The sequence below is a fragment of the Lissotriton vulgaris genome, chromosome 8, assembly GCF_964263255.1.
Source record: "Lissotriton vulgaris chromosome 8, aLisVul1.2, whole genome shotgun sequence".
In the NCBI taxonomy this organism is placed as follows: domain Eukaryota; kingdom Metazoa; phylum Chordata; class Amphibia; order Caudata; family Salamandridae; genus Lissotriton; species Lissotriton vulgaris.
Genome location: NC_141696.1, coordinates 152,859,761 through 152,883,843, shown reverse-complemented (window position 1 = coordinate 152,883,843; position 24,083 = coordinate 152,859,761). Strand labels below are relative to the sequence as shown.

At 43.7% G+C, this 24,083-nt stretch overlaps 23 non-coding genes across 23 annotated transcripts; all 23 read right to left on the bottom strand.

The window, feature by feature from the left end:
- Positions 1-373: 373 nt before the first annotated feature.
- On the bottom strand, positions 374-456 carry TRNAL-UAG (transfer RNA leucine (anticodon UAG)). Its single transcript has one exon. It is a non-coding gene; the product is annotated as a tRNA-Leu (tRNA).
- Positions 457-1,479: 1,023 nt separating this feature from the next.
- TRNAL-AAG (transfer RNA leucine (anticodon AAG)) lies at positions 1,480-1,562 on the bottom strand. Its single transcript has one exon. It is a non-coding gene; the product is annotated as a tRNA-Leu (tRNA).
- Positions 1,563-2,468: 906 nt separating this feature from the next.
- On the bottom strand, positions 2,469-2,551 carry TRNAL-UAG (transfer RNA leucine (anticodon UAG)). Its single transcript has one exon. It is a non-coding gene; the product is annotated as a tRNA-Leu (tRNA).
- Positions 2,552-3,575: 1,024 nt separating this feature from the next.
- TRNAL-AAG (transfer RNA leucine (anticodon AAG)) lies at positions 3,576-3,658 on the bottom strand. The gene has a single exon. It is a non-coding gene; the product is annotated as a tRNA-Leu (tRNA).
- A 905-nt stretch (positions 3,659-4,563) lies between these two features.
- On the bottom strand, positions 4,564-4,646 carry TRNAL-UAG (transfer RNA leucine (anticodon UAG)). Its single transcript has one exon. It is a non-coding gene; the product is annotated as a tRNA-Leu (tRNA).
- A 1,024-nt stretch (positions 4,647-5,670) lies between these two features.
- TRNAL-AAG (transfer RNA leucine (anticodon AAG)) lies at positions 5,671-5,753 on the bottom strand. Its single transcript has one exon. It is a non-coding gene; the product is annotated as a tRNA-Leu (tRNA).
- A 190-nt stretch (positions 5,754-5,943) lies between these two features.
- Positions 5,944-6,026, bottom strand: TRNAL-CAG (transfer RNA leucine (anticodon CAG)). Its single transcript has one exon. It is a non-coding gene; the product is annotated as a tRNA-Leu (tRNA).
- Positions 6,027-6,658: 632 nt separating this feature from the next.
- On the bottom strand, positions 6,659-6,741 carry TRNAL-UAG (transfer RNA leucine (anticodon UAG)). Its single transcript has one exon. It is a non-coding gene; the product is annotated as a tRNA-Leu (tRNA).
- A 1,298-nt stretch (positions 6,742-8,039) lies between these two features.
- Positions 8,040-8,122, bottom strand: TRNAL-CAG (transfer RNA leucine (anticodon CAG)). The gene has a single exon. It is a non-coding gene; the product is annotated as a tRNA-Leu (tRNA).
- A 632-nt stretch (positions 8,123-8,754) lies between these two features.
- TRNAL-UAG (transfer RNA leucine (anticodon UAG)) lies at positions 8,755-8,837 on the bottom strand. The gene has a single exon. It is a non-coding gene; the product is annotated as a tRNA-Leu (tRNA).
- A 1,024-nt stretch (positions 8,838-9,861) lies between these two features.
- On the bottom strand, positions 9,862-9,944 carry TRNAL-AAG (transfer RNA leucine (anticodon AAG)). The gene has a single exon. It is a non-coding gene; the product is annotated as a tRNA-Leu (tRNA).
- Positions 9,945-10,135: 191 nt separating this feature from the next.
- TRNAL-CAG (transfer RNA leucine (anticodon CAG)) lies at positions 10,136-10,218 on the bottom strand. Its single transcript has one exon. It is a non-coding gene; the product is annotated as a tRNA-Leu (tRNA).
- Positions 10,219-10,850: 632 nt separating this feature from the next.
- TRNAL-UAG (transfer RNA leucine (anticodon UAG)) lies at positions 10,851-10,933 on the bottom strand. Its single transcript has one exon. It is a non-coding gene; the product is annotated as a tRNA-Leu (tRNA).
- A 3,117-nt stretch (positions 10,934-14,050) lies between these two features.
- Positions 14,051-14,133, bottom strand: TRNAL-AAG (transfer RNA leucine (anticodon AAG)). Its single transcript has one exon. It is a non-coding gene; the product is annotated as a tRNA-Leu (tRNA).
- A 907-nt stretch (positions 14,134-15,040) lies between these two features.
- On the bottom strand, positions 15,041-15,123 carry TRNAL-UAG (transfer RNA leucine (anticodon UAG)). The gene has a single exon. It is a non-coding gene; the product is annotated as a tRNA-Leu (tRNA).
- Positions 15,124-17,135: 2,012 nt separating this feature from the next.
- On the bottom strand, positions 17,136-17,218 carry TRNAL-UAG (transfer RNA leucine (anticodon UAG)). Its single transcript has one exon. It is a non-coding gene; the product is annotated as a tRNA-Leu (tRNA).
- A 1,024-nt stretch (positions 17,219-18,242) lies between these two features.
- Positions 18,243-18,325, bottom strand: TRNAL-AAG (transfer RNA leucine (anticodon AAG)). The gene has a single exon. It is a non-coding gene; the product is annotated as a tRNA-Leu (tRNA).
- Positions 18,326-18,517: 192 nt separating this feature from the next.
- Positions 18,518-18,600, bottom strand: TRNAL-CAG (transfer RNA leucine (anticodon CAG)). The gene has a single exon. It is a non-coding gene; the product is annotated as a tRNA-Leu (tRNA).
- Positions 18,601-19,232: 632 nt separating this feature from the next.
- Positions 19,233-19,315, bottom strand: TRNAL-UAG (transfer RNA leucine (anticodon UAG)). The gene has a single exon. It is a non-coding gene; the product is annotated as a tRNA-Leu (tRNA).
- A 1,127-nt stretch (positions 19,316-20,442) lies between these two features.
- Positions 20,443-20,525, bottom strand: TRNAL-AAG (transfer RNA leucine (anticodon AAG)). The gene has a single exon. It is a non-coding gene; the product is annotated as a tRNA-Leu (tRNA).
- A 192-nt stretch (positions 20,526-20,717) lies between these two features.
- Positions 20,718-20,800, bottom strand: TRNAL-CAG (transfer RNA leucine (anticodon CAG)). Its single transcript has one exon. It is a non-coding gene; the product is annotated as a tRNA-Leu (tRNA).
- A 632-nt stretch (positions 20,801-21,432) lies between these two features.
- Positions 21,433-21,515, bottom strand: TRNAL-UAG (transfer RNA leucine (anticodon UAG)). The gene has a single exon. It is a non-coding gene; the product is annotated as a tRNA-Leu (tRNA).
- Positions 21,516-22,637: 1,122 nt separating this feature from the next.
- Positions 22,638-22,720, bottom strand: TRNAL-AAG (transfer RNA leucine (anticodon AAG)). The gene has a single exon. It is a non-coding gene; the product is annotated as a tRNA-Leu (tRNA).
- Between the last annotated feature and the right edge of the window lie 1,363 nt (positions 22,721-24,083).

Genomic DNA, 24,083 nt, shown 5'->3' with positions numbered 1-24,083 from the left:
AAGGAATTTCAATGTCACAACATAGGGTGGAATACGCAAATCTAAGCAGCCCCTGATCACAGCCCTGAGGAAATTGCCGTAAGTGTGCTGGAATCCAACTGTCTACCAGATGCTAGGCATTCTTCCATATTTGCATGGCCTGTCTGGCCAGGGCATACAAGAGCATGACTCTTCCAGATGAGCTCTTACATGGGTCCTATGCTCATATAGTAAGGACTGCACTTTGTCAGCAAGACTTTATACAACCGAAATATATGAGAAACCCCAGCTCGATTGACTAGATGAGGACGGAATCACATCCCAGGTGAAGACCAACAGATGCAACTTCCATCAGATGTTAACCTGAAAAAGGAGATTACATCTCCAAAAGTCATGTCAGAAGTGGGATTCGAACCCACGCCTCCAGAGGAGACTGCGGCCTAAACACAGCGCCTTAGACCACTCGGCCATCCTGACAGTGCAGAGTCTTAAGAAATGTATAAAAGTCACTCAGAAATTTCTGCCTCCATGCAAGCCTGAAATAATTTAAACCTTCAAACACAAGGTGCAACTTTATGCACAGGACAATAAACACAGAAGATCACATGTGAAAGCATTTCATTTCACAGGTGTACAATTTTTATGCTTTTAGAATACCTCATACCTCTCACCAGCTATTTAGGGTCCTGTATCCTACTCACAAAATTACCTTGCCTGCGACCTCTCTCTCTACACAAACAACTACTGCACAGGAAGTAGGAAGGCAGAAGGTGGGGCATATTATGCAAATGTATGCTGTCATTGTGCCTTGCAGATTCATGCAGGATTTCTAGATCCTTGCTGGATACAAAAGAGCAGACCTTGTTTCAGATCAACTGTCCCTAGCAGGGAACGTCTGAGCACATGCAGTCTTTTGCTCTCTAGCCCCTGGCCTGGGACTTACCCTCACTGGCTGAGGCGTGAATTTCTGCATACCAACGTTGCATAGATGGTACGTTTGTGGTCGGTTTGGGATGGGTGGGAGGTCAAAAGCATGGAAAAGTATGTCGCCTTCACTTCTAGTCTCCTCTTCTAGGCCTACCTGCCGTTCACTCACTCTGTCTTTGTTTCATTCTCTCCTTCCTCAACACCCCTTCTCACTCACTCGCTCTATCACTTGTGCTCTTTCCCCTTGCTCTGCATTTCATAGTGGAAACATCTCTTGAATGGAGCATTAGAAAATGAGGTTACATAAAATTAACAATCTACTTATTGGAAACCAAAAATATCACAAGACTGAATGTAACCCATTTCATTAAAAAAGGGACTTTTTAAGCACCCCCCAAAAAACACATAAAACACCACGAGTGCTAGAAGAATATTATACGAGCTTGAAGACAGAATTGGGCAAATTAATTTGCAGTTGAAACTGAAGTTTGTTACTTATTCAGATATTATATGCACTGCCAATTTTTAGCTGAGATTCTAAAAGAACTCAGAGACAAAATGGACTTAAAGTTTTGTCAGAAGTGGGATTCGAACCCACGCCTCCAGGAGAGACTGCGGCCTTAACGCAGCGCCTTAGACCACTCGGCCATCCTGACCACATTTGCTTGATCATCTACAGAGAGGGAAAGATATTGTGAACCAAAAAAAGCACACATCTTAGGTCATGAGTGGCTAGAGCAAGAAAAAAACTCACTGCACTTTTCCAAGTAGACAACCATATAAGCCCATGTGAGGGAAATGATCAGATTTTTTCTCTCTCAAGAAAAACGTAGAGTAAACACACAATTGTCAGAAGTGGGATTTGATCCCACGCCTCCAGAAGAGACTGCGACCTGAATGCAGCGCCTTAGACCACTCGGCCATCCTGACTTGCATTTGTGGAACCTTCCACAGGCCAGACAGCCATGCAAGTGGGGTACCGAAAAGGCATGCCCTCAATTTATTTATCCTATTATAAGTACTTCCAACAGATCTTTGAACAATCCATAGAGAGCAGTACCTATGAAGAACTCTTTAGACCTTTAAGGCGTACAAAGAGAAAGTGCTATTAACCAGCCACTTGAAAGGCCCAAAGCTGCTTTGAAATTGAGTCAACAGCCACCTCTTGGCTAGCTAAAGCAAATTCAACAAGGAATTTCAATGTCACAACATAGGGTGGAATACGCAAATCTAAGCAGCCCCTGATCACAGCCCTGAGGAAATTGCCGTAAGTGTGCTGGAATCCAACTGTCTACCAGATGCTAGGCATTCTTCCATATTTGCATGGCCTGTCTGGCCAGGGCATACAAGAGCATGACTCTTCCAGATGAGCTCTTACATGGGTCCTATGCTCATATAGTAAGGACTGCACTTTGTCAGCAAGACTTTATACAACCGAAATATATGAGAAACCCCAGCTCGATTGACTAGATGAGGACGGAATCACATCCCAGGTGAAGACCAACAGATGCAACTTCCATCAGATGTTAACCTGAAAAAGGAGATTACATCTCCAAAAGTCATGTCAGAAGTGGGATTCGAACCCACGCCTCCAGAGGAGACTGCGGCCTAAACACAGCGCCTTAGACCACTCGGCCATCCTGACAGTGCAGAGTCTTAAGAAATGTATAAAAGTCACTCAGAAATTTCTGCCTCCATGCAAGCCTGAAATAATTTTAACCTTCAAACACAAGGTGCAACTTTATGCACAGGACAATAAACACAGAAGATCACATGTGAAAGCATTTCATTTCACAGGTGTACAATTTTTATGCTTTTAGAATACCTCATACCTCTCACCAGCTATTTAGGGTCCTGTATCCTACTCACAAAATTACCTTGCCTGCGACCTCTCTCTCTACACAAACAACTACTGCACAGGAAGTAGGAAGGCAGAAGGTGGGGCATATTATGCAAATGTATGCTGTGATTGTGCCTTGCAGATTCATGCAGGATTTCTAGATCCTTGCTGGATACAAGAGAGCAGACCTTGTTTCAGATCAACTGTCCCTAGCAGGGAACGTCTGAGCACATGCAGTGTTTTGCTCTCTAGCCCCTGGCCTGGGACTTACCCTCACTGGCTGAGGCGTGAATTTCTGCATACCAACGTTGCATAGATGGTACGTTTGTGGTCGGTTTGGGATGGGTGGGAGGTCAAAAGCATGGAAAAGTATGTCGCCTTCACTTCTAGTCTCCTCTTCTAGGCCTACCTGCCGTTCACTCACTCTGTCTTTGTTTCATTCTCTCCTTCCTCAACACCCCTTCTCACTCACTCGCTCTATCACTTGTGCTCTTTCCCCTTGCTCTGCATTTCATAGTGGAAACATCTCTTGAATGGAGCATTAGAAAATGAGGTTACATAAAATTAACAATCTACTTATTGGAAACCAAAAATATCACAAGACTGAATGTAACCCATTTCATTAATAAAAGGGACTTTTTAAGCACCCCCCAAAAAACACATAAAACACCACGAGTGCTAGAAGAATATTATACGAGCTTGAAGACAGAATTGGGCAAATTAATTTGCAGTTGAAACTGAAGTTTGTTACTTATTCAGATATTATATGCACTGCCAATTTTTAGCTGAGATTCTAAAAGAACTCAGAGACAAAATGGACTTAAAGTTTTGTCAGAAGTGGGATTCGAACCCACGCCTCCAGGAGAGACTGCGGCCTTAACGCAGCGCCTTAGACCACTCGGCCATCCTGACCACATTTGCTGGATATCTACAGAGAGGGAAAGATATTGTGAACCAAAAAAAGCACACATCTTAGGTCATGAGTGGCTAGAGCAAGAAAAAAACTCACTGCACTTTTCCAAGTAGACAACCATATAAGCCCATGTGAGGGAAATGATCAGATTTTTTCTCTCTCAAGAAAAACGTAGAGTAAACACACAATTGTCAGAAGTGGGATTTGATCCCACGCCTCCAGAAGAGACTGCGACCTGAATGCAGCGCCTTAGACCACTCGGCCATCCTGACTTGCATTTGTGGAACCTTCCACAGGCCAGACAGCCATGCAAGTGGGGTACCGAAAAGGCATGCCCTCAATTTCTTTATCCTATTATAAGTACTTCCAACAGATCTTTGAACAATCCATAGAGAGCAGTACCTATGAAGAACTCTTTAGACCTTTAAGGCGTACAAAGAGAAAGTGCTATTAACCAGCCACTTGAAAGGCCCAAAGCTGCTTTGAAATTGAGTCAACAGCCACCTCTTGGCTAGCTAAAGCAAATTCAACAAGGAATTTCAATGTCACAACATAGGGTGGAATACGCAAATCTAAGCAGCCCCTGATCACAGCCCTGAGGAAATTGCCGTAAGTGTGCTGGAATCCAACTGTCTACCAGATGCTAGGCATTCTTCCATATTTGCATGGCCTGTCTGGCCAGGGCATACAAGAGCATGACTCTTCCAGATGAGCTCTTACATGGGTCCTATGCTCATATAGTAAGGACTGCACTTTGTCAGCAAGACTTTATACAACCGAAATATATGAGAAACCCCAGCTCGATTGACTAGATGAGGACGGAATCACATCCCAGGTGAAGACCAACAGATGCAACTTCCATCAGATGTTAACCTGAAAAAGGAGATTACATCTCCAAAAGTCATGTCAGAAGTGGGATTCGAACCCACGCCTCCAGAGGAGACTGCGGCCTAAACACAGTGCCTTAGACCACTCGGCCATCCTGACAGTGCAGAGTCTTAAGAAATGTATAAAAGTCACTCAGAAATTTCTGCCTCCATGCAAGCCTGAAATAATTTAAACCTTCAAACACAAGGTGCAACTTTATGCACAGGACAATAAACACAGAAGATCACATGTGAAAGCATTTCATTTCACAGGTGTACAATTTTTATGCTTTTAGAATACCTCATACCTCTCACCAGCTATTTAGGGTCCTGTATCCTACTCACAAAATTACCTTGCCTGCGACCTCTCTCTCTACACAAACAACTACTGCACAGGAAGTAGGAAGGCAGAAGGTGGGGCATATTATGCAAATGTATGCTGTGATTGTGCCTTGCAGATTCATGCAGGATTTCTAGATCCTTGCTGGATACAAGAGAGCAGACCTTGTTTCAGATCAACTGTCCCTAGCAGGGAACGTCTGAGCACATGCAGTCTTTTGCTCTCTAGCCCCTGGCCTGGGACTTACCCTCACTGGCTGAGGCGTGAATTTCTGCATACCAACGTTGCATAGATGGTACGTTTGTGGTCGGTTTGGGATGGGTGGGAGGTCAAAAGCATGGAAAAGTATGTCGCCTTCACTTCTAGTCTCCTCTTCTAGGCCTACCTGCCGTTCACTCACTCTGTCTTTGTTTCATTCTCTCCTTCCTCAACACCCCTTCTCACTCACTCGCTCTATCACTTGTGCTCTTTCCCCTTGCTCTGCATTTCATAGTGGAAACATCTCTTGAATGGAGCATTAGAAAATGAGGTTACATAAAATTAACAATCTACTTATTGGAAACCAAAAATATCACAAGACTGAATGTAACCCATTTCATTAATAAAAGGGACTTTTTAAGCACCCCCCAAAAAACACATAAAACACCACGAGTGCTAGAAGAATATTATACGAGCTTGAAGACAGAATTGGGCAAATTAATTTGCAGTTGAAACTGAAGTTTGTTACTTATTCAGATATTATATGCACTGCCAATTTTTAGCTGAGATTCTAAAAGAACTCAGAGACAAAATGGACTTAAAGTTTTGTCAGAAGTGGGATTCGAACCCACGCCTCCAGGAGAGACTGCGGCCTTAACGCAGCGCCTTAGACCACTCGGCCATCCTGACCACATTTGCTTGATATCTACAGAGAGGGAAAGATATTGTGAACCAAAAAAAGCACACATCTTAGGTCATGAGTGGCTAGAGCAAGAAAAAAACTCACTGCACTTTTCCAAGTAGACAACCATATAAGCCCATGTGAGGGAAATGATCAGATTTTTTCTCTCTCAAGAAAAAAGTAGAGTAAACACACAATTGTCAGAAGTGGGATTTGAACCCACGCCTCCAGAAGAGACTGCGACCTGAACGCAGCGCCTTAGACCACTCGGCCATCCTGACTTGCATTTGTGGAACCTTCCACAGGCCAGACAGCCATGCAAGTGGGGTACCGAAAAGGCATGCCCTCAATTTATTTATCCTATTATAAGTACTTCCAACAGATCTTTGAACAATCCATAGAGAGCAGTACCTATGAAGAACTCTTTAGACCTTTAAGGCGTACAAAGAGAAAGTGCTATTAACCAGCCACTTGAAAGGCCCAAAGCTGCTTTGAAATTGAGTCAACAGCCACCTCTTGGCTAGCTAAAGCAAATTCAACAAGGAATTTCAATGTCACAACATAGGGTGGAATACGCAAATCTAAGCAGCCCCTGATCACAGCCCTGAGGAAATTGCCGTAAGTGTGCTGGAATCCAACTGTCTACCAGATGCTAGGCATTCTTCCATATTTGCATGGCCTGTCTGGCCAGGGCATACAAGAGCATGACTCTTCCAGATGAGCTCTTACATGGGTCCTATGCTCATATAGTAAGGACTGCACTTTGTCAGCAAGACTTTATACAACCGAAATATATGAGAAACCCCAGCTCGATTGACTAGATGAGGACGGAATCACATCCCAGGTGAAGACCAACAGATGCAACTTCCATCAGATGTTAACCTGAAAAAGGAGATTACATCTCCAAAAGTCATGTCAGAAGTGGGATTCAAACCCACGCCTCCAGAGGAGACTGCGGCCTAAACACAGCGCCTTAGACCACTCGGCCATCCTGACAGTGCAGAGTCTTAAGAAATGTATAAAAGTCACTCAGAAATTTCTGCCTCCATGCAAGCCTGAAATAATTTAAACCTTCAAACACAAGGTGCAACTTTATGCACAGGACAATAAACACAGAAGATCACATGTGAAAGCATTTCATTTCACAGGTGTACAATTTTTATGCTTTTAGAATACCTCATACCTCTCACCAGCTATTTAGGGTCCTGTATCCTACTCACAAAATTACCTTGCCTGCGACCTCTCTCTCTACACAAACAACTACTGCACAGGAAGTAGGAAGGCAGAAGGTGGGGCATATTATGCAAATGTATGCTGTCATTGTGCCTTGCAGATTCATGCAGGATTTCTAGATCCTTGCTGGATACAAGAGAGCAGACCTTGTTTCAGATCAACTGTCCCTAGCAGGGAACGTCTGAGCACATGCAGTCTTTTGCTCTCTAGCCCCTGGCCTGGGACTTACCCTCACTGGCTGAGGCGTGAATTTCTGCATACCAACGTTGCATAGATGGTACGTTTGTGGTCGGTTTGGGATGGGTGGGAGGTCAAAAGCAGGGAAAAGTATGTCGCCTTCACTTCTAGTCTCCTCTTCTAGGCCTACCTGCCGTTCACTCACTCTGTCTTTGTTTCATTCTCTCCTTCCTCAACACCCCTTCTCACTCACTCGCTCTATCACTTGTGCTCTTTCCCCTTGCTCTGCATTTCATAGTGGAAACATCTCTTGAATGGAGCATTAGAAAATGAGGTTACATAAAATTAACAATCTACTTATTGGAAACCAAAAATATCACAAGACTGAATGTAACCCATTTCATTAATAAAAGGGACTTTTTAAGCACCCCCCAAAAAACACATAAAACACCACGAGTGCTAGAAGAATATTATACGAGCTTGAAGACAGAATTGGGCAAATTAATTTGCAGTTGAAACTGAAGTTTGTTACTTATTCAGATATTATATGCACTGCCAATTTTTAGCTGAGATTCTAAAAGAACTCAGAGACAAAATGGACTTAAAGTTTTGTCAGAAGTGGGATTCGAACCCACGCCTCCAGGAGAGACTGCGGCCTTAAAGCAGCGCCTTAGACCACTCGGCCATCCTGACCACATTTGCTTGATCATCTACAGAGAGGGAAAGATATTGTGAACCAAAAAAAGCACACATCTTAGGTCATGAGTGGCTAGAGCAAGAAAAAAACTCACTGCACTTTTCCAAGTAGACAACCATATAAGCCCATGTGAGGGAAATGATCAGATTTTTTCTCTCTCAAGAAAAAAGTAGAGTAAACACACAATTGTCAGAAGTGGGATTTGAACCCACGCCTCCAGAAGAGACTGCAACCTGAACGCAGCGCCTTATACCACTCGGCCATCCTGACTTGCATTTGTGGACCCTTCCACAGGCCAGACAGCCATGCAAGTGGGGTACCGAAAAGGCATGCCCTCAATTTATTTATCCTATTATAAGTACTTCCAACAGATCTTTGAACAATCCATAGAGAGCAGTACCTATGAAGAACTCTTTAGACCTTTAAGGCGTACAAAGAGAAAGTGCTATTAACCAGCCACTTGAAAGGCCCAAAGCTGCTTTGAAATTGAGTCAACAGCCACCTCTTGGCTAGCTAAAGCAAATTCAACAAGGAATTTCAATGTCACAACATAGGGTGGAATACGCAAATCTAAGCAGCCCCTGATCACAGCCCTGAGGAAATTGCCGTAAGTGTGCTGGAATCCAACTGTCTACCAGATGCTAGGCATTCTTCCATATTTGCATGGCCTGTCTGGCCAGGGCATACAAGAGCATGACTCTTCCAGATGAGCTCTTACATGGGTCCTATGCTCATATAGTAAGGACTGCACTTTGTCAGCAAGACTTTATACAACCGAAATATATGAGAAACCCCAGCTCGATTGACTAGATGAGGACGGAATCACATCCCAGGTGAAGACCAACAGATGCAACTTCCATCAGATGTTAACCTGAAAAAGGAGATTACATCTCCAAAAGTCATGTCAGAAGTGGGATTCGAACCCACGCCTCCAGAGGAGACTGCAGCCTAAACACAGCACCTTAGACCACTCGGCCATCCTGACAGTGCAGAGTCTTAAGAAATGTATAAAAGTCACTCAGAAATTTCTGCCTCCATGCAAGCCTGAAATAATTTAAACCTTCAAACACAAGGTGCAACTTTATGCACAGGACAATAAACACAGAAGATCACATGTGAAAGCATTTCATTTCACAGGTGTACAATTTTTATGCTTTTAGAATACCTCATACCTCTCACCAGCTATTTAGGGTCCTGTATCCTACTCACAAAATTACCTTGCCTGGGACCTCTCTCTCTACACAAACAACTACTGCACAGGAAGTAGGAAGGCAGAAGGTGGGGCATATTATGCAAATGTATGCTGTCATTGTGCCTTGCAGATTCATGCAGGATTTCTAGATCCTTGCTGGATACAAGAGAGCAGACCTTGTTTCAGATCAACTGTCCCTAGCAGGGAACGTCTGAGCACATGCAGTCTTTTGCTCTCTAGCCCCTGGCCTGGGACTTACCCTCACTGGCTGAGGCGTGAATTTCTGCATACCAACGTTGCATAGATGGTACGTTTGTGGTCGGTTTGGGATGGGTGGGAGGTCAAAAGCAGGGAAAAGTATGTCGCCTTCACTTCTAGTCTCCTCTTCTAGGCCTACCTGCCGTTCACTCACTCTGTCTTTGTTTCATTCTCTCCTTCCTCAACACCCCTTCTCACTCACTCGCTCTATCACTTGTGCTCTTTCCCCTTGCTCTGCATTTCATAGTGGAAACATCTCTTGAATGGAGCATTAGAAAATGAGGTTACATAAAATTAACAATCTACTTATTGGAAACCAAAAATATCACAAGACTGAATGTAACCCATTTCATTAATAAAAGGGACTTTTTAAGCACCCCCCAAAAAACACATAAAACACCACGAGTGCTAGAAGAATATTATACGAGCTTGAAGACAGAATTGGGCAAATTAATTTGCAGTTGAAACTGAAGTTTGTTACTTATTCAGATATTATATGCACTGCCAATTTTTAGCTGAGATTCTAAAAGAACTCAGAGACAAAATGGACTTAAAGTTTTGTCAGAAGTGGGATTCGAACCCACGCCTCCAGGAGAGACTGCGGCCTTAACGCAGCGCCTTAGACCACTCGGCCATCCTGACCACATTTGCTTGATCATCTACAGAGAGGGAAAGATATTGTGAACCAAAAAAAGCACACATCTTAGGTCATGAGTGGCTAGAGCAAGAAAAAAACTCACTGCACTTTTCCAAGTAGACAACCATATAAGCCCATGTGAGGGAAATGATCTGATTTTTTCTCTCTCAAGAAAAAAGTAGAGTAAACACACAATTGTCAGAAGTGGGATTTGAACCCACGCCTCCAGAAGAGACTGCGACCTGAACGCAGCGCCTTACACCACTTGGCCATCCTGACTTGCATTTGTGGACCCTTCCACAGGCCAAACAGCCATGCAAGTGGGGTACCGAAAAGGCATGCCCTCAATTTATTTATCCTATTATAAGTACTTCCAACAGATCTTTGAACAATCCATAGAGAGCAGTACCTATGAAGAACTCTTTAGACCTTTAAGGCGTACAAAGAGAAAGTGCTATTAACCAGCCACTTGAAAGGCCCAAAGCTGCTTTGAAATTGAGTCAACAGCCACCTCTTGGCTAGCTAAAGCAAATTCAACAAGGAATTTCAATGTCACAACATAGGGTGGAATACGCAAATCTAAGCAGCCCCTGATCACAGCCCTGAGGAAATTGCCGTAAGTGTGCTGGAGTCCAACTGTCTACCAGATGCTAGGCATTCTTCCATATTTGCATGGCCTGTCTGGCCAGGGCATACAAGAGCATGACTCTTCCAGATGAGCTCTTACATGGGTCCTATGCTCATATAGTAAGGACTGCACTTTGTCAGCAAGACTTTATACAACCGAAATATATGAGAAACCCCAGCTCTCTTGACTAGATGAGGACGGAATCACATCCCAGGTGAAGACCAACAGATGCAACTTCCATCAGATGTTAACCTGAAAAAGGAGATTACATCTCCAAAAGTCATGTCAGAAGTGGGATTCGAACCCACGCCTCCAGAGGAGACTGCGGCCTAAACACAGCGCCTTAGACCACTCTGCCATCCTGACAGTGCAGAGTCTTAAGAAATGTATAAAAGTCACTCAGAAATTTCTGCCTCCATGCAAGCCTGAAATAATTTAAACCTTCAAACACAAGGTGCAACTTTATGCACAGGACAATAAACACAGAAGATCACATGTGAAAGCATTTCATTTCACAGGTGTACAATTTTTATGCTTTTAGAATACCTCATACCTCTCACCAGCTATTTAGGGTCCTGTATCCTACTCACAAAATTACCTTGCCTGCGACCTCTCTCTCTACACAAACAACTACTGCACAGGAAGTAGGAAGGCAGAAGGTGGGGCATATTATGCAAATGTATGCTGTCATTGTGCCTTGCAGATTCATGCAGGATTTCTAGATCCTTGCTGGATACAAGAGAGCAGACCTTGTTTCAGATCAACTGTCCCTAGCAGGGAACGTCTGAGCACATGCAGTCTTTTGCTCTCTAGCCCCTGGCCTGGTACTTACCCTCACTGGCTGAGGCGTGAATTTCTGCATACCAACGTTGCATAGATGGTACGTTTGTGGTCGGTTTGGGATGGGTGGGAGGTCAAAAGCAGGGAAAAGTATGTCGCCTTCACTTCTAGTCTCCTCTTCTAGGCCTACCTGCCGTTCACTCACTCTGTCTTTGTTTCATTCTCTCCTTCCTCAACACCCCTTCTCACTCACTCGCTCTATAACTTGTGCTCTTTCCCCTTGCTCTGCATTTCATAGTGGAAACATCTCTTGAATGGAGCATTAGAAAATGAGGTTACATAAAATTAACAATCTACTTATTGGAAACCAAAAATATCACAAGACTGAATGTAACCCATTTCATAAAAGGGACTTTTTAAGCACCCCCCAAAAAACACATAAAACACCACGAGTGCTAGAAGAATATTATACGAGCTTGAAGACAGAATTGGGCAAATTAATTTGCAGTTGAAACTGAAGTTTGTTACTTATTCAGATATTATATGCACTGCCAATTTTTAGCTGAGATTCTAAAAGAGCTCAGAGACAAAATGGACTTAAAGTTTTGTCAGAAGTGGGATTCGAACCCACGCCTCCAGGAGAGACTGCGGCCTTAAGGCAGCGCCTTAGACCACTCGGCCATCCTGACCACATGTTGCTTGATCATCTACAGAGAGGGAAAGATATTGTGAACCAAAAAAAGCACACATCTTAGGTCATGAGTGGCTAGAGCAAGAAAAAAACTCACTGCACTTTTCCAAGTAGACAACCATATAAGCCCATGTGAGGGAAATGATCTGATTTTTTCTCTCTCAAGAAAAAAGTAGAGTAAACACACAATTGTCAGAAGTGGAATTTGAACCCACGCCTCCAGAAGAGACTGCGACCTGAACGCAGCGCCTTAGACCACTCGGCCATCCTGACTTGCATTTGTGGAACCTTCCACAGGTGAGACAGCCATGCAAGCGGGGTACCGAAAAGGCATGCCCTCAATTTATTCATCCTATTATAAGTACTTCCAACAGATCTTTGAACAATCCATAGAGAGCAGTACCTATGAAGAACTCTTTAGACCTTTAAGGCGAACAAAGAGAAAGTGCTATTAACCAGCCACTTGAACGGCCCAAAGCTCCTTTGAAATTGAGTCAACAGCCACCTCTTGGCTAGCTAAAGCAAATTCAACAAGGAATTTCAATGTCACAACATAGGGTGGAATACGCAAATCTAAGCAGCCCCTGATCACAGCCCTGAGGAAATTGCCGTAAGTGAGCTGGAGTCCAACTGTCTACCAGATGCTAGGCATTCTTCCATATTTGCATGGCCTGTCTGGCCAGGGCATACAAGAGCATGACTCTTCCAGATGAGCTCTTACATGGGTCCTATGCTCATATAGTAAGGACTGCACTTTGTCAGCAAGACTTTATACAACCGAAATATATGAGAAACCCCAGCTCTCTTGACTAGATAAGGACGGAATCACATCCCAGGTGAAGACCAACAGATGCAACTTCCATCAGATGTTAACTTCAAAAAGGAGATTATATCTCCAAAAGTCATGTCAGAAGTGGGATTCGAACCCACACCTCCAGAGGAGACTGTGGCCTAAACACAGCACCTTAGACCACTCGGCCATCCTGACAGTGCAGATTCTTAAGAAATGTATAAAAGTCACTCAGAAACTTCTGCCTCCATGCAAGCCTGAAATAATTTAAACCTTCAAACACAAGGTGCAACTTTATGCACAGGACAATAAACACAGAAGATCACATGTGAAAGCATTTCATTTCACAGGTGTACAATTGTTATGCTTTTAGAATACCTCATACCTCTCACCAGCTATTCAGGGTCCTGTATCCTACTCACAAAATTACCTTGCCTGCGACCTCTCTCTCTGCACAAGCAACTACTGCACAGGAAGTAGGAAGGCAGAAGGTGGGGCATATTATGCAAATGTATGCTGTCATTGTGCCTTGCAGATTCATGCAGGATTTCTAGATCCTTGCTGGATACAAGAGAGCACACCTTGTTTCAGATCAACTGTCCATAGCAGGGAAAGTCTGAGCACATGCAGTCTTTTGCTCTCTAGCCCCTGGCCTGGGACTCACCCTCACTGGCTGAGGCATGAATTTCTGCATACCAACGTTGCATAGATGGTACGTTTGTGGTCGGTTTGGGATGGGTGGGAGGTCAAAAGCAGGGAAAAGTATGTCGCCTTCACTTCTAGTCTCCTCTTCTAGGCCTACCTGCCGTTCACTCACTCTGTCTTTGTTTCATTCTCTCCTTCCTCAACACCCCTTCTCACTCACTCGCTCTATCACTTGTGCTCTTTCCCCTTGCTCTGCATTTCATAGTGGAAACATCTCTTGAATGGAGCATTAGAAAATGAGGTAACATAAAATTAACAATCTACTTATTGGAAACCAAATATATCACAAGACTGAATGTAACCCATTTCATTAATAAAAGGGACTTTTTAAGCACCCCCCAAAAAACACATAAAACACCACGAGTGCTAGAAGACTATTATACCAGCTTGAAGACAGAATTGGGCAAATTAATTTGCAGTTGAAACTGAAGTTTGTTACTTATTCAGATATTATATGCACTGCCAATTTTTAGCTGAGATTCTAAAAGAACTCAGAGATAAAATGGACTTAAAGTTTTGTCAGAAGTGGGATTCGAACCCACGCCTCCAGGAGAGACTGCGGCCTTAACGCAGCGCCTTAGACCACTCGGCCATCCTGACCACATGTTGCTTGATCATCTACAGAGAGGGAAAGATATTGTGAACCGAAAAAAGAACACATCTTAGGTCATGAGTGGCTAGAGCAAGAAAAAAACTCACTGCACTTTTCCAAGTAGACAACCATATAAGCCCATGTGAGGGAAATGATCTGATTTTTTCTCTCTCGAAAAAAAAGTAGAGTAAACACACAATTGTCAGAAGTGGGATTTGAACCCACGCCTCCAGAAGAGACTGCGACCTGACCCCAGCGCCTTAGACCACTCAGCCATCCTGACTTGCATTTGGGGAACTTTCCACAGGCCAGACAGCCATGCAAGTGGGGTACCGAAAAGGCACGCCCTCAATTTATTTATCCTATTATAAGTACTTCCAACAGATCTTTGAACAATCCATAGAGAGCAGTACCTATGAAGAACTCTTTAGACCTTTAAGTCGTACAAAGAGAAAGTGCTATTAACCAGCCATTTGAACGGCCCAAAGCTGCTTTGAAATTGAGTCAACAGCCACCTCTTGGCTAGCTAAAGCAAATTCAACAAAGAATTTCAATGTCACAACATAGGGTGGAATACGCAAATCTAAGCAGCCCCTGATCACAGCCCTGAGGAAATTGCCGTAAGTGAGCTGGAGTCCAACTGTCTACCAGATGCTAGGCATTCTTCCATATTTGCATGGCCTGTCTGGCCAGGGCATACAAGAGCATGACTCTTCCAGATGAGCTCTTACATGGGTCCTATGCTCATATAGTAAGGACTACACTTTGTCAGCAAGACTTTATACAACCGAAATATATGAGAAACCCCAGCTCTCTTGACTAGATGAGGACGGAATCACATCCCAGGTGAAGACCAACAGATGCAACTTCCATCAGATGTTAACCTCAAAAAGGAGGTTATATCTCCAAAAGTCATGTCAGAAGTGGGATTCGAACCCACACCTCCAGAGGAGACGGCGGCCTAAACACAGCGCCTTAGACCACTCGGCCATCCTGACAGTGCAGAGTCTTAAGAAATGTATAAAAGTCACTCAGAAATTTCTGCCTCCATGCAAGCCTGAAATAATTTAAACCTTCAAACACAAGGTGCAACTTTATGCACAGGACAATAAACACAGAAGATCACATGTGAAAGCATTTCATTTCACAGGTGTACAATTTTTATGCTTTTAGAATACCTCATACCTCTCACCGGTTATTTAGGGTCCTGTATCCTACTCACAAAATTACCTTGCCTGTGACCTCTTTCTCTACACAAACAACTACTGCACAGGAAGTAGGAAGGCAGAAGGTGGGGCATATTATGCAAATGTATGCTGTCATTGTGCCTTGCAGATTCATGCAGGATTTCTAGATCCTTGCTGGATACAAGAGAGCAGACCTTGTTTCAGATCAACTGTCCCTAGCAGGGAACGTCTGAGCACATGCAGTCTTTTGCTCTCTAGCCCCTGGCCTGGGACTCACCCTCACTGGCTGAGGTGTGAATTTCTGCATACCAACGTTGCATAGATGGTACGTTTGTGGTCGGTTTGGGATGGGTGGGAGGTCAAAAGCAGGGAAAAGTATGTCGCCTTCACTTCTAGTCTCCTCTTCTAGGCCTACCTGCCGTTCACTCACTCTGTCTTTATCATTCTTTCCTTCCTCAACACCCCTTCTCACTCACTTGCTCTATCACTTGTGCTCTTTCCCCTTGCTCTGCATTTCATAGTGGAAACATCTCTTAAATGGAGCATTAGAAAATGAGGTTACATAAAATTAACAATCTACTTATTGGAAACCAAAAATATCACAATACTGAATGTAACCCATTTCATTAATAAAAGGGACTTTTTAAGCACCCCCCAAAAAACACATAAAACACCACGAGTGCTAGAATAATATTATACGAGCTTGAAGACAGAATTGGGCAAATTAATTTGCAGTTGAAACTGAAGTTTGTTACTTATTCAGATATTATATGCACTGCCAATTTTTAGCTGAGATTCTAAAAGAACTCAGAGACAAAATGGACTTAAAGTTTTGTCAGAAGTGGGATTCGAACCCACACCTCCAAGAGAGACAGCGTCCTTAACACAGCACCTTAGAACACTCGGCCATCCTGACCACATGTTGCATGATCATCTACAGAGAGGGAAAGATATTGTGAACCAAAAAAAGCACACATCTTAGGTCATGAGTGGCTAGAGCAAGAAAAAAACTCACTGCACTTTTCCAATTAGACAACCATATAAGCCCATGTGAGGGAAATGATCTGATTTTTTCTCTCTCAAGAAAAAAGTAGAGTAAACACACAATTGTCAGAAGTGGGATTTGAAACCACACCTCCAGAAGAGACTGCTACCTTAACGCAGCGCCTTAGACCACTCGGCCATCCTGACTTGCATTTGTGGAACCTTCCACAGGCCAGACAGCCATGCAAGTGGGGTACCGAAAAGGCATGCCCTCAATTTATTTATCCTATTATAAGTACTTCCAACAGATCTTTGAACAATCCATAGAGAGCAGTACCTATGAAGAACTCTTTAGACCGTTAAGGCGTACAAAGAGAAAGTGCTATTAACCAGCCACTTAAACGGCCCAAAGCTGCTTTGAAATTGAGTCAACAGCCACCTCTTGGCTAGCTAAAGCAAATTCAACAAGGAATTTCAATGTCACAACATAGGGTGGAATACGCAAATCTAAGCAGCCCCTGATCACAGCCCTGAGGAAATTGCCGTAAGTGTGCTGGAGTCCAACTGTCTACCAGATGCTAGGCATTCTTCCATATTTGCATGGCCTGTCTGGCCAGGGCATACAAGAGCATGACTCTTCCAGATGAGCTCTTACATGGGTCCTATGCTCACATAGTAAGGACTGCACTTTGTCAGCAAGACTTTATACAACCGAAATATATGAGAAACCCCAGCTCTCTTGACTAGATGAGGACGGAATCACATCACAGGTGAAGACCAACGGATGCAACTTCCATCAGATGTTAACCTGAAAAAGGAGATTATATCTCCAAAAGTCATGTCAGAAGTGGGATTCAAACCCACGCCTCCAGAGGAGACTGCGGTCTAAACACAGCGCCTTAGACCACTCGGCCATCCTGACAGTGCAGAGTCGTAAGAAATGTATAAAAGTCACTCAGAAATTTCTGCCTCCATGCAAGCCTGAAATAATTTAAACCTTCAAACACAAGGTGCAACTTTATGCACAGGCCAATAAACACAGAAGATCACATGTGAAAGCATTTCATTTCACAGGTGTACAATTTTTATGCTTTTAGAATACCTCATACCTCTCACCAGCTATTTAGGGTCCTGTATCCTACTCACAAAATTACCTTGCCTGCGACCTCTCTCTCTACACAAACAACTACTGCACAGGAAGTAGGAAGGCAGAAGGTGGGGCATATTATGCAAATGTATGCTGTCATTGTGCCTTGCAGATTCCTGCAGGATTTCTAGATCCTTGCTGGATACAAGAGAGCACACCTTGTTTCAGATCAACTGTCCCTAGCAGGGAACGTCTGAGCACATGCAGTCTTTTGCTCTCTAGCCCCTGGCCTGGGACTCACCCTCACTGGCTGAGGCGTGAATTTCTGCATACCAACGTTGCATAGATGGTACGTTTGTGGTCGGTTTGGGATGGGTGGGAGGTCAAAAGCAGGGAAAAGTATGTCGCCTTCACTTCTAGTCTCCTCTTCTAGGCCTACCTGCCGTTCACTCACTCTGTCTTTGTTTCATTCTCTCCTTCCTCAACACCCCTTCTCACTCACTCGCTCTATCACTTGTGCTCTTTCCCCTTGCTCTGCATTTCATAGTGGAAACATCTCTTGAATGGAGCATTAGAAAATGAGGTTACATAAAATTAACAATCTACTTATTGGAAACCAAAAATATCACAAGACTGAATGTAACCCATTTCATTAATAAAAGGGACTTTTTAAGCACCCCCCAAAAAACACATAAAACACCACGAGTGCTAGAAGAATATTATACGAGCTTGAAGACAGAATTGGGCAAATTAATTTGCAGTTGAAACTGAAGTTTGTTACTTATTCAGATATTATATGCACTGCCAATTTTTAGCTGAGATTCTAAAAGAGCTCAGAGACAAAATTGACTTAAAGTTTTGTCAGAAGTGGGATTCGAACCCACGCCTCCAGGAGAGACTGCGGCCTTAACGCAGCGCCTTAGACCACTCGGCCATCCTGATCACATGTTGCTTGATCATCTACAGAGAGGGAAAGATATTGTGAAACAAAAAAAGCACACATCTTAGGTCATGAGTGGCTAGAGCAAGAAAAAAACTCACTGCACTTTTCCAAGTAGACAACCATATAAGCCCATGTGAGGGAAATGATCAGATTTTTTCTCTCTCAAGAAAAAAGTAGAGTAAACACACAATTGTCAGAAGTGGGATTTGAACCCACGCCTCCAGAAGAGACTGCGACCTGAACGCAGCGCCTTAGACCACTCAGCCATCCTGACTTGCATTTGTGGAACCTTCCACAGGCCAGACAGCCATGCAAGTGGGGTACCGAAAAGGCATGCCCTCAATTTATTTATCCTATTATAAGTACTTCCAACAGATCTTTGAACAATCCATAGAGAGCAGTACCTATGAAGAACTCTTTAGACCTTTAAGGCGTACAAAGAGAAAGTGCTATTAACCAGCCACTTGAACGGCCCAAAGCTGCTTTGAAATTGAGTCAACAGCCACCTCTTGGCTAGCTAAAGCAAATTCAACAAGGAATTTCAATGTCACAACATAGGGTGGAATACGCAAATCTAAGCAGCCCCTGATCACTGCCCTGAGGAAATTGCCGTAAGTGTGCAGGAGTCCAACTGTCTACCAGATGCTAGGCATTCTTCCATATTTGCATGGCCTGTCTGGCCAGGGCTTACAAGAGCATGACTCTTCCAGATGAGCTCTTACATGGGTCCTATGCTCATATAGTAAGGACTGCACTTTGTCAGCAAGACTTTATACAACCGAAATATATGAGAAACCCCAGCTCTCTTGACTAGATGAGGACGGAATCACATCCCAGGTGAAGACCAACAGATGCAACTTCCATCAGATGTTAACCTGAAAAAGGAGATTACATCTCCAAAAGTCACGTCAGAAGTGGGATTCGAACCCACGCCTCCAGAGGAGACTGCAGCCTAAACACAGCGCCTTACACCACTCGGCCATCCTGACAGTGCAGAGTCTTAAGAAATGTATAAAAGTCACTCAGAAATTTCTGCCTCCATGCAAGCCTGAAATAATTTAAACCTTCAAACACAAGGTGCAACTTTATGCACAGGACAATAAACACAGAAGATCACATGTGAAAGCATTTCATTTCACAGGTGTACAATTTTTATGCTTTTAGAATACCTCATACCTCTCACCAGCTATTTAGGGTCCTGTATCCTACTCACAAATTTACCTTGCCTGCGAGCAGTAGCGGAACCCCCCCCCCCCCCCCTCCCCAAAAAGCGCCTCGAGACCCTACGGGTAGGTAGTGCGCTCTATAAATGTCTTTGATTGATTGATTGATTGACCTCTCTCTCTACACAAACAACTACTGCACAGGAAGTAGGAAGGCAGAAGGTGGGGCATATTATGCAAATGTATGCTGTCATTGTGCCTTGCAGATTCATGCAGGATTTCTAGATCCTTGCTGGATACAAGAGAGCAGACCTTGTTTCAGATCAACTGTCCCTAGCAGGGAACGTCTGAGCACATGCAGTCTTTTGCTCTCTAGCCCCTGGCCTGGTACTTACCCTCACTGGCTGAGGCGTGAATTTCTGCATACCAACGTTGCATAGATGGTACGTTTGTGGTCGGTTTGGGATGGGTGGGAGGTCAAAAGCAGAGAAAAGTATGTCGCCTTCACTTCTAGTCTCCTCTTCTAGGCCTACCTGCCGTTCACTCACTCTGTCTTTGTTTCATTCTCTCCTTCCTCAACACCCCTTCTCACTCACTCGCTCTATCACTTGTGCTCTTTCCCCTTGCTCTGCATTTCATAGTGGAAACATCTCTTGAATGGAGCATTAGAAAATGAGGTTACATAAAATTAACAATCTACTTATTGGAAACCAAAAATATCACAAGACTGAATGTAACCCATTTCATTAATAAAAGGGACTTTTTAAGCACCCCCCAAAAAACACATAAAACACCACGAGTGCTAGAAGAATATTATACGAGCTTGAAGACAGAATTGGGCAAATTAATTTGCAGTTGAAACTGAAGTTTGTTACTTATTCAGATATTATATGCACTGCCAATTTTTAGCTGAGATTCTAAAAGAGCTCAGAGACAAAATTGACTTAAAGTTTTGTCAGAAGTGGGATTCGAACCCACGCCTCCAGGAGAGACTGCGGCCTTAACGCAGCGCCTTAGACCACTCGGCCATCCTGATCACATGTTGCTTGATCATCTACAGAGAGGGAAAGATATTGTGAAACAAAAAAAGCACACATCTTAGGTCATGAGTGGCTAGAGCAAGAAAAAAACTCACTGCACTTTTCCAAGTAGACAACCATATAAGCCCATGTGAGGGAAATGATCAGATTTTTTCTCTCTCAAGAAAAAAGTAGAGTAAACAAACAATTGTCAGAAGTGGGATTTGAACCCACGCCTCCAGAAGAGACTGCGACCTGAACGCAGCGCCTTAGACCACTCGGCCATCCTGACTTGCATTTGTGGAACCTTCCACAGGCCAGACAGCCATGCAAGTGGGGTACCGAAAAGGCATGCCCTCAATTTATTTATCCTATTATAAGTACTTCCAACAGATCTTTGAACAATCCATAGAGAGCAGTACCTATGAAGAACTCTTTAGACCTTTAAGGCGTACAAAGAGAAAGTGCTATTAACCAGCCACTTGAACGGCCCAAAGCTGCTTTGAAATTGAGTCAACAGCCACCTCTTGGCTAGCTAAAGCAAATTCAACAAGGAATTTCAATGTCACAACATAGGGTGGAATACGCAAATCTAAGCAGCCCCTGATCACAGCCCTGAGGAAATTGCCGTAAGTGTGCAGGAGTCCAACTGTCTACCAGATGCTAGGCATTCTTCCATATTTGCATGGCCTGTCTGGCCAGGGCTTACAAGAGCATGACTCTTCCAGATGAGCTCTTACATGGGTCCTATGCTCATATAGTAAGGACTGCACTTTGTCAGCAAGACTTTATACAACCGAAATATATGAGAAACCCCAGCTCTCTTGACTAGATGAGGACGGAATCACATCCCAGGTGAAGACCAACAGATGCAACTTCCATCAGATGTTAACCTGAAAAAGGAGATTACATCTCCAAAAGTCACGTCAGAAGTGGGATTCGAACCCACGCCTCCAGAGGAGACTGCAGCCTAAACACAGCGCCTTACACCACTCGGCCATCCTGACAGTGCAGAGTCTTAAGAAATGTATAAAAGTCACTCAGAAATTTCTGCCTCCATGCAAGCCTGAAATAATTTAAACCTTCAAACACAAGGTGCAACTTTATGCACAGGACAATAAACACAGAAGATCACATGTGAAAGCATTTCATTTCACAGGTGTACAATTTTTATGCTTTTAGAATACCTCATACCTCTCACCAGCTATTTAGGGTCCTGTATCCTACTCACAAATTTACCTTGCCTGCGAGCAGTAGCGGAACCCCCCCCCCCTCCCCAAAAAGCGCCTCGAGACCCTACGGGTAGGTAGTGCGCTCTATAAATGTCTTTGATTGATTGATTGATTGACCTCTCTCTCTACACAAACAACTACTGCACAGGAAGTAGGAAGGCAGAAGGTGGGGCATATTATGCAAATGTATGCTGTCATTGTGCCTTGCAGATTCATGCAGGATTTCTAGATCCTTGCTGGATACAAGAGAGCAGACCTTGTTTCAGATCAACTGTCCCTAGCAGGGAACGTCTGAGCACATGCAGTCTTTTGCTCTCTAGCCCCTGGCCTGGTACTTACCCTCACTGGCTGAGGCGTGAATTTCTGCATACCAACGTTGCATAGATGGTACGTTTGTGGTCGGTTTGGGATGGGTGGGAGGTCAAAAGCAGAAAAAAGTATGTCGCCTTCACTTCTAGTCTCCTCTTCTAGGCCTACCTGCCGTTCACTCACTCTGTCTTTGTTTCATTCTCTCCTTCCTCAACACCCCTTCTCACTCACTCGCTCTATCACTTGTGCTCTTTCCCCTTGCTCTGCATTTCATAGTGGAAACATCTCTTGAATGGAGCATTAGAAAATGAGGTTACATAAAATTAACAATCTACTTATTGGAAACCAAAAATATCACAAGACTGAATGTAACCCATTTCATTAATAAAAGGGACTTTTTAAGCACCCCCCAAAAAACACATAAAACACCACGAGTGCTAGAAGAATATTATACGAGCTTGAAGACAGAATTGGGCAAATTAATTTGCAGTTGAAACTGAAGTTTGTTACTTATTCAGATATTATATGCACTGCCAATTTTTAGCTGAGATTCTAAAAGAACTCAGAGACAAAATGGACTTAAAGTTTTGTCAGAAGTGGGATTCGAACCCACGCCTCCAGGAGAGACTGCGGCCTTAACGCAGCGCCTTAGACCACTCAGCCATCCTGACCACACGTTGCTTGATCATCTACAGAGAGGGAAAGATATTGTGAACCAAAAAAAGCACACATCTTAGGTCATGAGTGGCTAGAGCAAGAAAAAAACTCACTGCACTTTTCCAAGTAGACAACCATATAAGCCCATGTGAGGGAAATGATCTGATTTTTTCTCTCCCAAGAAAAAAGTAGAGTAAACACACAATTGTCTGAAGTGGGATTTGAACCCACGCCTCCAGAAAAGACTGCGACCTGAACGCAGCGCCTTAGACCACTCGGCCATCCTGACTAGTATTTGTGGAACCTTCCACAGGCCAGACAGCCATGCAAGTGGGGTACCGAAAAGGCATGCCCTCATTTTATTTATCCTATTATAAGTACTTCCAACAGATCTTTGAACAATCCATAGAGAGCAGTACCTATGAAGAACTCTTTAGACCTTTAAGGCGTACAAAGAGAAAGTGCTATTAACCAGCCATTTGAAAGGCCCAAAGCTGCTTTGAAATTGAGTCAACAGCCACCTCTTGGCTAGCTAAAGCAAATTCAACAAGGAATTTCAATGTCACAACATAGGGTGGAATACGCAAATCTAAGCAGCCCCTGATCACAGCCCCGAGGAAATTGCCGTAAGTGTGCTGGAGTCCAACTGTCTACCAGATGCTAGGCATTCTTCCATATTTGCATGGCCTGTCTGGCCAGGGCATACAAGAGCATGACCCTTCCAGATGAGCTCTTACATGGGTCCTATGCTCATATAGTAAGGACTGCACTTTGTCAGCAAGACTTTATACAACCGACATATATGAGAAACCCCAGCTCTCTTGACTAGATGAGGACGGAATCACATCCCAGGTGAAGACCAACAGATGCAACTTCCATCAGATGTTAACCTGAAAAAGGAGATTACATCTCCAAGAGTCATGTCAGAAGTGGGATTCGAACCCACGCCTCCAGAGGAAACTGCAGCCTAAACACAGCGCTTTAGACCACTCGGCCATCCTGACAGTGCAGAGTCTTAAGAAATGTATAAAAGTCACTCAGAAATTTCTGCCTCCATGCAAGCCTGAAATAATTTAAACCTTCAAACACAAGGTGCAACTTTATGCACAGGACAATAAACACAGAAGATCACATGTGAAAGCATTTCATTTCACAGGTGTACAATTTTTATGCTTTTAGAATACCTCATACCTCTCACCAGCTATTTAGGGTCCTGTATCCTACTCACAAAATTACCTTGCCTGCGAGCAGTAGCGGAACCCCCCCCCCCCCTCCCCAAAAAGCGCCTCGAGACCCTACGGGTAGGTAGTGCGCTCTATAAATGTCTTTGATTGATTGATTGATTGACCTCTCTCTCTACACCAACAACTACTGCAC